This window comes from Myotis nattereri (genome assembly GCF_964212035.1).
Source record: "Myotis nattereri genome assembly, chromosome: 1".
Taxonomy (NCBI): Eukaryota; Metazoa; Chordata; class Mammalia; order Chiroptera; family Vespertilionidae; genus Myotis; species Myotis nattereri.
In genome coordinates this window covers 155,625,857-155,638,988 of record NC_138075.1, presented here as the reverse complement: position 1 = coordinate 155,638,988, position 13,132 = coordinate 155,625,857, and the positions used below count along the sequence as shown (strand labels likewise).

General features: G+C 42.5%; 1 pseudogene across 1 annotated transcript; it reads right to left on the bottom strand.

Moving 5' to 3' along the window:
• Window positions 1-5,648: 5,648 nt before the first annotated feature.
• Window positions 5,649-8,365, bottom strand: LOC308530851 (serine/threonine-protein kinase TAO1-like; annotated as a pseudogene). The gene is made up of 2 exons: window positions 6,638-8,365; window positions 5,649-6,397 (listed from the first exon to the last, which is right to left on the bottom strand). The product of its transcript is annotated as a serine/threonine-protein kinase TAO1-like (transcript).
• Between the last annotated feature and the right edge of the window lie 4,767 nt (window positions 8,366-13,132).

The following is a 13,132-nucleotide window of genomic DNA, read 5'->3' as shown; positions in this document are numbered from 1 at the left end:
TACAGCAGTGGTTCTCAAAGTGTGGTCCGCAGACCAGCAATATCAGCATCACTTGGAAACTTGACAAAAATTCACACTGTCAGGGCACCTACGGTTTGAGAACCTCTGGCTTAGAGTATGCAACCAGTCCTTCCTTTACATGGTTTCATCATGTTACCTGCTGTCCCAACCTACCCAGCTATCAGGGACTGAATGTTCATGTACACACAGAATTCATATGTTGAAGACCTAACCCCTAATGTGAGGTTCAGTTTGGGGGAGTAATTGGGTTTAGTGAAGTTATGAAAATGGTGCTCCCATGATAGGATAAGTGTTCTCATCAGAAAAGGAAGGGACCAGAGCTCTATCTCCCTGCCATGCGAGGACATAGAGAGACGGGGGCCTTTGGCAAGCAGGGAAGCAGGTCCTCACCAGGAAGCAAATTGGCCAGCACTTTGATTTTGGACTTTCAACCTCCAGGAGTGTGAGAAATTTCTGTTGTTTAGGCCACCTAGTCTATGCTTTGCTGTATGGCAACCTGACTTAAGCCACTATTTTAGTAACCAAGTTAAGTATGATTATGAGATTCTGACAGTAATTTATCATACAGTATCTTTAATATATAAGTTGGCTTTACTAGTTATACTGTACCATTTCCATGTGGCATATATTTTAAGTCGCCTCACCTCCTGCCCTTGACCTCACAGCCAGAACATTGATGGATAATCAACATTGGGTATCTTTGTTTTCATATTCATTTCCAAGGGTGGGGGGCCTTTTTTTCTGCCAAGAACCATTTGGATATTTATAGCATCATTTGTGGGCCATACAAAATTATCAACTTAAAAGTTAGCCTGCTATATTTGGTCAAACACTTAATTCACTTACCCCTAATTCCTTGGCAGGGCCAGACCAGATGGTTTTGAGGGCCTTCTATGGCCTGCAGGCCAGATGTTCCCCATCCCTGAATGACCAACAGCACACATCCTGGGAAAGTATAGGGAAGGTATAGGGGAAAAGTGTGGAGCAGCGAGAACTCTCATTCATTGCTGGTGGGAATGCAAAATGGTACAGACAGTTTGACAATGTCTTGCAAAACAAAACGTACTCTCACAGTATGTTCTAGAAATCTTACTCTTTGGTATTTACCCAAAGGAGTTAAAAACTTGTGTTCACACAATGCAGCTTTATTTATAATTACCAAAACATGGAAGCAACCAAGATGTCCTTTGATAGATTAATAAATAAATAAACTGTGGTACAGCAAACAGTGAAATGTTACTCAGTGCTGAAAAGAAATGAGTCATGAAAAGACATGGAAGAACATAAAATGTGTATTAGTAAGTGAAAGTAGCCAATTTGAAAAGGCTGTGTGAGATAATAGAAAATATATGTATTGGACTCTATCCCCTGTTTCTGGAGCAGAGCTCCTGAAATCCTTGTAATTTCCTAAGTGATCAGAGCACTAGGATCATCTTGTGTCTTCAGGAGGCAACTCTGGGTGGGCTCCTGGATAGGGCTGGTCACCAGAAAGACCAAGCCATGATTACAAGCTTGGGATTTTCAGCCTCACCCCAGAGCCTACATCCTCCAGAGAGGGAAGAAGGGCTGGAAATGAGTTTATAATTGATTATGCCCACACAAGGAAGCCTCCATAACATCCCAAAAGTATGGGGTCAGAGAGCTTCCAGGCAAACACATCCATTGCCCAGGAGAGTGATGCACCTCAACTCCATGGGGGCAGAAGCTTCTGCACACAGAATCCTCCAGACATCATCCTATGCGTCTCTTTAATGAGCTGCTCATCTGTGTCTTTTATCATATGTATATTATAAAAAGGCCTGTGGTTGTGACACCATAACGGCAAAATGACCAACTACCGGACTCACCAGGAGGTGCATTAATGGGTCCCATGGCGGCCCCGGCAGGAGCGGGACTTCTGGAGCATCGCGGGCCACCAGCAGTGTACGCAGAGCGCAGAGGGTGGAGCGTGCGAGGCTTCGTGGGGCGGTGGACATGGCCCCCATGGCAAGTTAGGCCTAGGGGACCCTACACGTGCACGATTTAAACGTGTGCTGAGCCTCTAGTTCTTTTTATTTTTCAATATATTTTATTGATTTTTTACAGAGAGGAAGGGAGAGAGATAGAGAGTTAGAAATATCGATGAGACAGAAACATCGATCAGCTGCCTCCTGCACATCTCCTACTGGGGATGTGCCCGCAACCCTGGTACATGCCCTTGACCGGAGTCGAACCCGGGACCTTTCAGTCCGCAGGCTGACGCTCTATCCACTGAGCCAAACTGGTTTCAGCAAGCCTCTGGTTCTTTAATAAACTGGTAAACACAAGTGTTTCCCTGAGTTCTGTGAGACATGATAGCAAACTAATCAAACCTGAAGAGGAGGTCATTGCAACCTCCTATCAATAGCCATTGGTGAGAGGCACAGGTGATAATGTGAGCTTGGAACTGGTGTCTGAGGTGGAGGAGGGGGCATTCTTGTGGGACTGAGCCCTTTCCTGTGAGACCTGATACTATGTTGAGTTAAGCTGTAGGACACCCAGGTGGTGTCAGAGACTTGTTTGTTGTTGTGGGGTAAAACCTCCACATATTTGGTGACCAGAAGTGTCGGAAGTGAAGTGTTCTGTGTGAGTGCTAAAGGAGACACACAGGGAAGAAACACACAGTAGGGAAGAACTGAGTTTTTCCACATGGGAAAGAAAAGGCTTCTTCCATTATAGCAACTGTATGATTTCCAACTTTATGACATTTTGAAAAAGACAAAACTATAGAGACAGTAAAAAGATCAATGGTTGTCAGACGTTACATGAATAGGTGGAGCACAGAGGATGTTTAGGGAAGTAGAACTACTCTGTATGATACTACAGCGGTGGATACATGTCATTATATACTTGTCTGAACATGAAAGTGAACCCTAATGTAAACTGTGGGCTTCAGGTGATGATTTGTCAATGTAGGTTTATTATCATTACTAGAGGCCTGGTGCATGAAATTTGTGTATGGGTGTGGGGGGTGTCCCTCAGCCCAGCCTGCACCCTCTCGCAATCCAGGACCCCTTGGGGGATGTCTGACCCCCGGTTTAGGCCCGATCCCTCATGGATCCCTGCAGGATCGGCATCCCTAACCACTCTGCCTGCCTGCCTCATTGCCCCTAACTACTCACCTGCCTGCCTCATTGCCCCTAACCAGCTGCCTGCCTGCCTGACCACCTCTAACCACACTGCCTACCTGCCTGCTTGCCTGCCTGATCACCCTAACCCCTCTGCCTGCCTGCCTGACCACCCCTAACCACTCTGCCTGCCTGCCTGACCACCCCTAACCACTCTGCCTGCCTGCCTCATTGCCCCTAACTACTCACCTGCCTGCCTCATTGCCCCTAACCAGCTGCCTGCCTGCCTGACCACCTCTAACCACACTGCCTACCTGCCTGCTTGCCTGCCTGATCACCCTAACCCCTCTGCCTGCCTGCCTGACCACCCCTAACCACCCTGCCTGCCTGCCTGACCACCCCTAACCGCCTCTGCCTCAGCCCCCGCCACCGCGATTTCACCCAGAAGGACTTCGGAATGACAACTGAAAGGTCATTCGGCTATCCAGTCTAATTAGCATATTACACTTTTATTATTATAGATGAATGTACCACTGGTTGGAAATATTTATAATGGGAGAGAAGGAAGGGAAACTGGAGATATATTAAAAAAATCTAGGTACCTTCTTCTCAATGTTATGTGAACCTAAAACATCTCTAAGAAAATAAAATCTTAATAAATTTTTAAAAGTTGCATCTTAGAGGTTAGAAAGTATTAAGTGCTAGCCTAGCCAGTATTGCTCAGTGGATAGAGCACTGACCCATGGACTGGAAGTCCCAGTTTCGATTCCAGTCAAGGGCACATACCTTGGTTGCAGGATCTATCCCTGGCCCTGGTCAGGGCGCATGTGGAAAGCAATCAATTGATGTGTCTTTCACATTGATATTTCTCTCTGTGTCTCTCCCCCTCACTTCCACTCTCTCTAAAAATCAATGTAAAAGTATCCTTGGGTAAGGATTAACAACAACAATAAAAAAGAAAGTAATGAAGTTTCCTCAAAAAACTAAAAATGGAACTCCCATTTGACCCAGTGATCCCACTTCTAGGAATATATCCCAAGAAACTAGAAAACCAATCAGGAAGGATATATGCACCCCTATGCTTATAGCAGCACAATTTACAATAGCTAAGATTTGGAAACAGCATAAGTGCCCATCAACAGATGAGTGGATTAGAAAACTGTGGTACATCTGCAATATGGAATACTACGCTGCTGTAAAAAGAAAAGAACTCCTACCATTTGCAACAGCATGGATGGACCTGGAGAGCATTATGCTAAGTGAAATCAGCCAGTCAGAGAAAGATAAGTATCACATGATCTTACTCATTTGTGGAATATATTGAACAACATAAACTGAAGAACAAAAATAGATCCAGAGACAAAGAAGCATCGATCAGACTATCAAACCTTAGAGAGAAGGTTGGGGAGGGTGAGGGTAAGGGGGAGAGATCAACCAAAAACTTGTATGCATACATATAAGCATAACCCATGGACACAGGCACCAGGGGGGTGAGAACACAAGTGGGGAGGAAGGTGGGGGGGGATGGGGGGATAGGACACATATGTAATACCTTAACCCATAAACGAAAGAGAGAGAAAGAAAAAGAGAGAGAGAGAGAGAGAGAGAGAGAGAGAGAGAGAGAGAGAGAGAGAGAGAAAGGGAGAAAAGAGTAATAAGTGCTCAAAAACCAAAAGGGCACCAATATGAGTGAGAAAATAATAAAGTAGCGTTATATACTAGTAGGCGACCTGTTCCCAAGGAGCAGAGTATTGAAAAGAGAGAAAAGGAAATTAACCTGGCAAACACAACCTTGGCAGGTGATCAAGGTCAACATCATCAGTGGTAAGTCATTTTAATAGCATGTTCCCTTGATATGATGTAATGAAAATAGTAACCCATACCCCAGTTTAATCATAAGGAAAATATCAGACAAATTCAAATTAAGGGACATTCTACAAAACACTTGACCAACACTGCTCAAAACTGTCAAGGTCATTGCAAATGAGGGAAGTATGAAAACTTGTCACTGACCAGAGGCAACTAGGGAGAAATGGTGACTAATGTCACGTGATATCCTGGATAGGATCCTGGAAGAGAAGAATGACTGGGGAAAACTGGGGAAATCCACAAAGAGTGTGGCGGCCAGTTAATAGCAAGGTACTATGGGAGTTTTTTTTTGTGTGTTTTTTGTTTTTTTTTTTTGCTGTATTATATATTTGCAGGGTTCAGAAAATACCCCCTATCTAGCCAATTTCTTTTTACCACACACATGATGTGTGTGTGTGTATGTGTGCATGCGTGCACACACACATACATATCAATTCCCCCTTTTAAATTTCTCCAAAAGTTAAAAACAAAAAACAAAACCTGGCAGCCAAATACTATGACATCCAAATTAGTAAACACAAAACAGAGCACTTTAAAAAAATGAATAAAATATACCGTATGCATTCAGCTTCCACACTGTAGTACCCAAGTGGGGAGGCTGCTGGGACAATGTCTGTAGGCAGTTTCTTTTGGCAGACAGCTCCAGCAGAATTGCCACTTTCAACTATTAAGCTATGTATAAGACAGATGTGACCCACTGGAGATCTGTGAGGTGACACTCGTGCTTCCTCTCATGCCCTGCTCCATCCGTCCCCCAGAAGCTGTTCGCCTCAGAGCCTGAGGGCTGTTGCGGACCCCCATACTGCTACCTCGGGGCACCCCTTGCATTGGCCCTGAGGGGTGACCCCATGGCTGGGGTCCACCTTCATCGAATGGCCCCAAGCTTGAGGTGGGCCACCCATGGGATGACCCTAATGAGGTCCTGGACCCCCAGGTGGGTTGTGAGACCAACCAGAAGCTCCTGGGTAGCTATGGCTGAATGCCTCAGGGGAGAGATTAGAAAAGACCATGTTACTAAAACCCAGTCTCATACTTTCAGAGTCAAAAGCTTCGATTTCTCTGGCTTGATGCTCCAGCAGGCTTCGTATTTGTTCTGTGCATTCATTCTGCAAAGCCAACATCTCTTCTTCAATCTTTGGTTCTAAGAGTGCCCTTCGTAGGGAGACCCTTTGTTCAAGCTCCCGAAGCTCTCGATCATGTTGTGCCTGGGCTTGCATCTTGATTTTGCTCTGATATGCATTCAACAGTTCCAGCTCCTGCTGCAGCTGCATCTTCAAAACCTGGCACTCTGTTTCCTGCGCTTCATCCAAACGCAGGGCTTGTGTGGATAGCATTTCATTAATGCTGTGGTCATACTGCTCAGCCAAGATGGCTAACTTCCGGGTCTGCTCCTCCTTGAGCCGTTTCAGAAGAGCTTTGTGCTCACTCTTTTTTTTTTTTTTTTTTTAAAAATATGTTTTATTGATTTTTTTACAGAGAGGAAGGGAGAGAGATAGTTAGAAACATCGATGAGAGAGAAACATCGATCAGCTGCCTCCTGCACACCTCCCACTGGGGATGTGCCCGCAACCCAGGTACATGCCCTTGACCGGAATCGAACCTGGGACCCTTCAGTCCCAGGCTGACGCTCTATCCACTGAGCCAAACCGGTTTCGGCTGTGCTCACTCTTTGGTGTAGTCTCCAGTAGGTGATTTCTTAATGCTTTGTACTGTCTGGTTTGGATTTTGCAGGTGTCCTGAAACTGCTTATTTATTTGGAGTTCTTTAGACTTCAGGCTCTTAGGCTGCTGTCAAACCTCCATGACATGCTTTCGCCTTAGTTCCCGTTCTCTTCACTTATTATACTCCAGCTGGTTAGTGAGCTCAGTTTGATGCTGTCATCTGATCAACTCACAGCGCATCTTCTGAATTGTGTTGAGGTGACAAAACTCCAGTTCTTGCATGGATTCATGTTGTCGCAGTAGCATGGCATGCTCTAAATCCTTTTGGGTCTACCTTTTATTTAACTCCTCCTGACAAGGTCCTGCTCTAAGTTATGGCGTCCAAGTAACATTCTTCTCTTGAAACGGCGGGCACTCCAGCTCTAGGTATTGTCTCTGCCGTCGAAGATTAGCCTCTTCTTCTGCTTGGAAATGCTGTACATTCTCCTTCTGCTGTGAAAGCCACTCCTGTTTTTCTTGTTTTGGAGTGCTCTGGTTTTCATTTAGCTCCTCCTTAAGCTGTTCTTTTCGAAGTTTGTATTCTCTCTTCTGGGACTCCAAAAAGCTATTCAGTTCTTTCTTCTGTTGGGCCTGAATATGTTGCTGGAATTTTTTCTCCTCATTGGCCATCACTTTAGCCTCTTTTTCCATAGCAGCCTGATGTTTCTTGATAAGTTTCTCCATTTCTGCAGCAAAATTGTTACGTTGAGTTTCAAGATCTTTATCTAATCTGAGGCGATGTTCATCCATCTCAGCCTTTAGCTTATTTTCTAGAGTCGTCAGCTGCTTTTGATGTTGTCGCCTCATTCTCTTATACCCAGACATTTGTTCTCTAAGTTCAGAGTCCTGCTCATGTTCTTGCATTTGCCTTGTAACCAGTGATGCTGTCCGTATAGTAGCAAAGTGTTCTCGATTACGATAGTGTGATTTATGACGAGATACTTGGGGTGGAGATTGTGGATCTGATGCTCTTGTTCTAGGATCTCCCTCTTCTCTATAATTTTCTTCCTCAGGTTTTAAGTGGATGACAGAACTATTAGACATCACTGTATGATCTCCCTCCATCATGTCTAGCTCACTCTTGTCATCCGAGGCATCTGGAAGACTGCTAAGACTACTGCTTTGGCTACTGGCACTAATGGACATACTGGGAATAGACTGATTACTTCCAACACTATTCACTGTTCCTGTCCGTCCAACACCATGATCTTGTTCCTCTTCTTCCTGTGCTTCTACTGCTGGTCCATTATGTGCCTCCTGGAAAAGGAGTTTCTTCATTTTTCTATATTGCAGATTGTCCAGCTCTCTTACTGCATCCTTTGTCCTTTGAACGAGATTTATTAACACTGTTTCAGGGCGCTCCCGAAGAACAAACATGCGCTTTAAACGTTCCTCTGATGTAGGGCGATCTTGAGGGATTTTCTGGAGGCAAGAATCTACAAAGTTGCGAAAATAATCAGACCATTCATTAGACTGTAGTGTAGGGGATTCATTTTGGGCTATGTGATATAAGGCACTCACTGCATTCATATTAAATAAAGGAGGCTTTCTTTCCACTAGTTCAATACATGTTATTCCAAGAGACCATACATCTACTTTGCCATCATACTGTCCTTCATCCATGGCTAACATTACTTCTGGGGCCATCCGATATGGTGTTCCCACAAAAGAATTGGCAGGAGATGCCATGGAAGGTAATGTTGGTTCCTTAATTGTGACAATTGTACCATAGTAATGTAAGGTGTTAATAACAGAGGAAACTGGGTGAGGGGTGTTTGGGAGTTCTCTGTACTATCTTCCAAAATTTAAAAATCTTATTAAATAATTCAAAGATCTTGGTGCTGAACATCCAATCTAATCCAACTTTCTCATTTATGGAGATAAGACAAATGTGACCTCAGACCGTGGTCAAGTTCACAATTTCATGATTTCATAACTGTGCATACACTTCAGTTCTACCCAAGGGACCTAATTTCCCAAACTTCTGCACAGGGTAAATAAGACAGAGCATGTTAAAGAATGTTCAGATCTTAAGAATATAGCCTATTACTGTTAGTTTTATATACTTTGAGAAAAACCAGTGTGCAAATTTATAATATAGCTAGGTCAGGAAATGTTAATCCACTGTTAAATGCTTTTTTGTTTATTTTAGAAAAGAACTCACCCAAGTTCCTGTAATTGTAAGCTCTGTACTAAACTAATAAATTATTTACCCACTTTTCCAGGCAGCTTCTTTTTTACAGGTAATTTATGCCCAAAATATTGCTCAAACAACAATATTCTGGAGTTAGATTTTCAACCCTATTTCTCTTTTTAAATATTTGTTATTTAGAGTAAGATGGTATCTGTAATATTTTAAGACTATATTAAAACTTCAAACAGCCGAAACCGGTTTGGCTCAGTGGATGGAGCGTCGGCCTGCGGACTGAGAGGTCCCGGGTTCGATTCCGGTCAAGGACATGTACCTGGGTTGCGGGCACATCCCCAGTGGGGGATGTGCAAGAGGCAGCTGATCGATGTTTCTCTCTCATCGATGTTTCTAACTCTATCTCTCTCCCTTCCTCTCTGAAAAATCAATAAAATATATTTTAAAAAAAAAAAACTTCAAACAAATAGACATTCTTATTGGGGAAACAACTTTATATTTTACTCATTAATCTTTTTGCATAATGAAAATCTTCAGGATTTACATTTTCTAGCAAAACATCACGTCTACCCTAAATCTGTAGTTTAAGATACAGAAAATTAGAATACAGAGAATTATGGTGGAAACATTATTAATCAAGGTCTTTAATTATATATGTTGGTAAAATTCATGATCTGAACTCATCTGAGAAATAGCAAATTTAAATTAATTCCCTGGTGAAAAAGAATAAAATGTGATGCCCATAGGGTCATTTTGTATAAGACAATCAACATATTTAGCTGACATCAACTTTTAAATCACTTCACCTTCCCTCTGGTAGTTGGAAAGTATCTTTTATCATTACAATCATTAAGCAATTTCATTTGATTTTAATATTTGTAGCAAAATATGACCCAGGACAGGTCTAACAGAAGGTTTCCTAGTCAGCTATTGGCTTGTTTTTAACAGTCTACTTCTTCCTGGGCTTTCTCCTGTAAAAAGAGTAATTCATCCTGGAATCGAACTGTGACCTGTTCATGGGTTGACACCCAACCACTGAACTACACCACCTAGGAGAAACAAAATCATATATATATATATATATATATATATATATATATATATATATATATATATTTAATTAATTTTTACAGAGAGGAAAGGAAAGAGAGGGATAGAGAGCTAGAAACATCAATGAGAAAGAAACATGGATCAGCTGCCTCCTGTACACCCCCTACTGGGGATGTGCCCGCAAGCCAGGTACATGCCCTTGACAGGAATCAAACCTTGGACCTTTCGGTGCACAGGCCAACACTCTATCCACTGAGTCACACCGGTAAGGGCAACAAAATCTCATTTATTTGAACTTTTACCCTGGTGGTCTAGCTCTTTTTTTCTCAAATAAGAAAGGTGAGGAAGACAAAATTATTACATCAATTGTACAAAAGAGAAAATGTCTCAGGGAGGTCACAAAGCTGGTAATGGGTAGATCTGGAGTCAATCCAAGCCTGTCTGACTCCAAAGGTCTTAATTGCAGATGCTACACCATTCCAGTTTAGCACTAGGGCAATTTCACTCTAAAAATGCACTTCTGCCCAAGACAAATTCAACCTGTGTTCTGACCAGGATTGCTTCTGTTGAAAAGAAGGGGAACATTTTTCGAATTTGTTCACTCAGGCATGGGCCTACGGGACTGTGCTAGCTCAGTAAGGAAACTGTATCTGAAGCACACAGATGTGCTACATGGGGGAGGTGGTGGCCCCATTAGTCTGATCCACTTCTCATGATCTTTGAAACCACTTATTTTGCTAGAGAATGCTCCAAAATCATCCTTTCCATGATCTACCCTTTTCCCTGAAGCAATGACAATGTTACAAGTCTATAGTATCATGACTTCCAATCCTCCAACACCCTTTTTGAATATTTACTCCCAATATATTCTTAAGATTTCTAGTGCTTCCACTGTCTACATTATTTCTTAGAAGTATTTATTCACACCCACCCAAAAGTTTTCTATTACCCTGGGAAAGAATAGCTGAACTTAAAAACCAAAACTCAACTGAAATAGCAAGGTGTCCTCTTACAGTATTCCCACCCTTTTTTTTATTTATAGGTCAATTGTTATAATTGGGGTAGGGAGAGGAAGAGGCAACATGAGTACTTTTGCTTTTTCTCTATTGTATGTAAGTATTTCAGGACGAGTGACCTATCCTCACCACATAGACCAAACTTGTAAACTTTTTTTGTGGTTATTTTTGCCTTTGGCATTTTTCACCAAACTGCTCATTCTGATACCATTCTTCTGCTAGAATGCCTGATTGGATATCTTGCCTTTCATTTTTATGTCACTCACTATGAAGCCTTCTGTGAAACCCACTGTGATCATTCTGTAACTCGCCCAGTTCTTCCTCAGCAGGATTATTTAGATCTTAGGTATGGTGTATATATGATAGACCACGGAATTTGGGGTCCATCCTATTTGTTCTCTGCCATTCCTCCTAATATTTCATATTCTAACTGGTCAGGGGGCATATTGTGGTACAAATACAGAAATATGCAAAGATAGATAGTTTTAGTACTATTTGCTTACTAAATCTATTTATGGGACTTCATCTTAAGGAAATATTCATGAATTGGTGCAGAAATAGTTAGATGCCAAGATGTTTATCCTAATAATACTTTAATTAGCTAACCTTAGAAACAATTTATATGTTTAGCAATTGAGTATTGGTTAGATACATTCTGGTAGAGCCATCTGATTATTTATTGGTGAGTCTTTACACAGCATGCTGTAACTATAAAGCTCCTAGAAGAAAACATAAGGAATAAGCTTCACAGCATTCATCATGGCAACAATTTCTTAGATTTGACACCAAAAGCACAGGCAACAATAGCAGAAATAGACCAGTGGGACTACATCAAACTAAAATATGCCCAGCAACAGAAACAATCAATGGAGTGAAAAGACAACCTACAGAATGGGGGGAGGGGGTGAGAAGCATATTTACAAACTATATCTGATAAGGGATTAATATCCAAAATGTATAAGGAACTCCTACAACTCAACAGCAAAATAAACCCAAATAACCTGATTAAAAATGGGCACAGAATTTGAAAAGACATTTCTCCAAAGATACACAAATGACCACCAAGTATATGAAAAGATGCTCAACATCATTAATCGTCAGTGAAACACAAATTAAAGCACAATGAAATGTTACTTTATACCTGTTAGATGGCCATTTAGAAAAGCCACCCAAAAAAATCCATAATGTAACAACTATTAACAAGGATGTGGAGAAACTGAAAATTTTGTTTCCTGTTGATGGGAATGTAGAAAGGTGCAATAGCTCTGAAAAACAGTATGGGGTTTTCTCAAAAAACTAAAAATGGAACTAATGTATGACCTAGGAATCCTACTCCTGAGAACTTATCTAAAAATTGAAAACAGAATCGCAAAGAGCTATCTGCACTCCCATGTTCACTGCAGCATTATTTACAATAGTCAAGAGGTAAAAGCAACCTAAGTGTCCATTGATAGATGAATGGATAATGAAAATAGAATATTACTCAGCCTTTAAAAAGAAGGAAGCCCTGTCATATGCTACAACATGGATAAACCTTGAGGAAATTACACTAAGTGAAAAAAGTCAGTTACAGAAAAACAAATACTACATGATTCTACTTGTATGAGGTGTCTGAAGTCATTAAACTCTTAGAAGCAGGAAGCAGAATGGTGGTTGCTGGAGGTGAGGGAGTAGGTGTGGTACAATTGGGGAGTTGTTGTTCAATAGGTACAAAGTCTCAGTCATGCAAAATGAAAAAATTCTAGAGATCTATTGTATAATAGTTTGCATATCTTAGCTAATAAAGAGGGAATATGCAAATTGACCACCATGCCGTAACAGTCAAGATGACTGCGCCCATAGCAGAGGCAGGGATTCCATAACACAAGATGTCTGAGCCCACAGCGGAGACCGAGTTCCCGTAATGGGCCTTAACGAGCAATCAGCAGGGACCTGAGGCTGTGCCCCTGCCTGGTGGGGCTTGACAGGGGACCTCAGGCTGTCCCCCAACACTGCCACCAGGCCAGGGGACCTGAGACCATGCCCCATGCCCCAGCCCTGGCTGTGGGACCTGAGGCCACACCTCCTGCCAGGTGGGGCTTGACGGGGGACCTCAAGGCATACCCCCTGCCCCAGGCCAGGGGACCTGAGGCTATGCCCCTCTACTGGTGGGGTTTGATGGGGGGACCTGAGGTCGCACCCCCTGGCCCAGGCCAGGGGATCTCAAGACGCACCCCTCAGCCCAGGCCTGAGGACCTCAGCCAA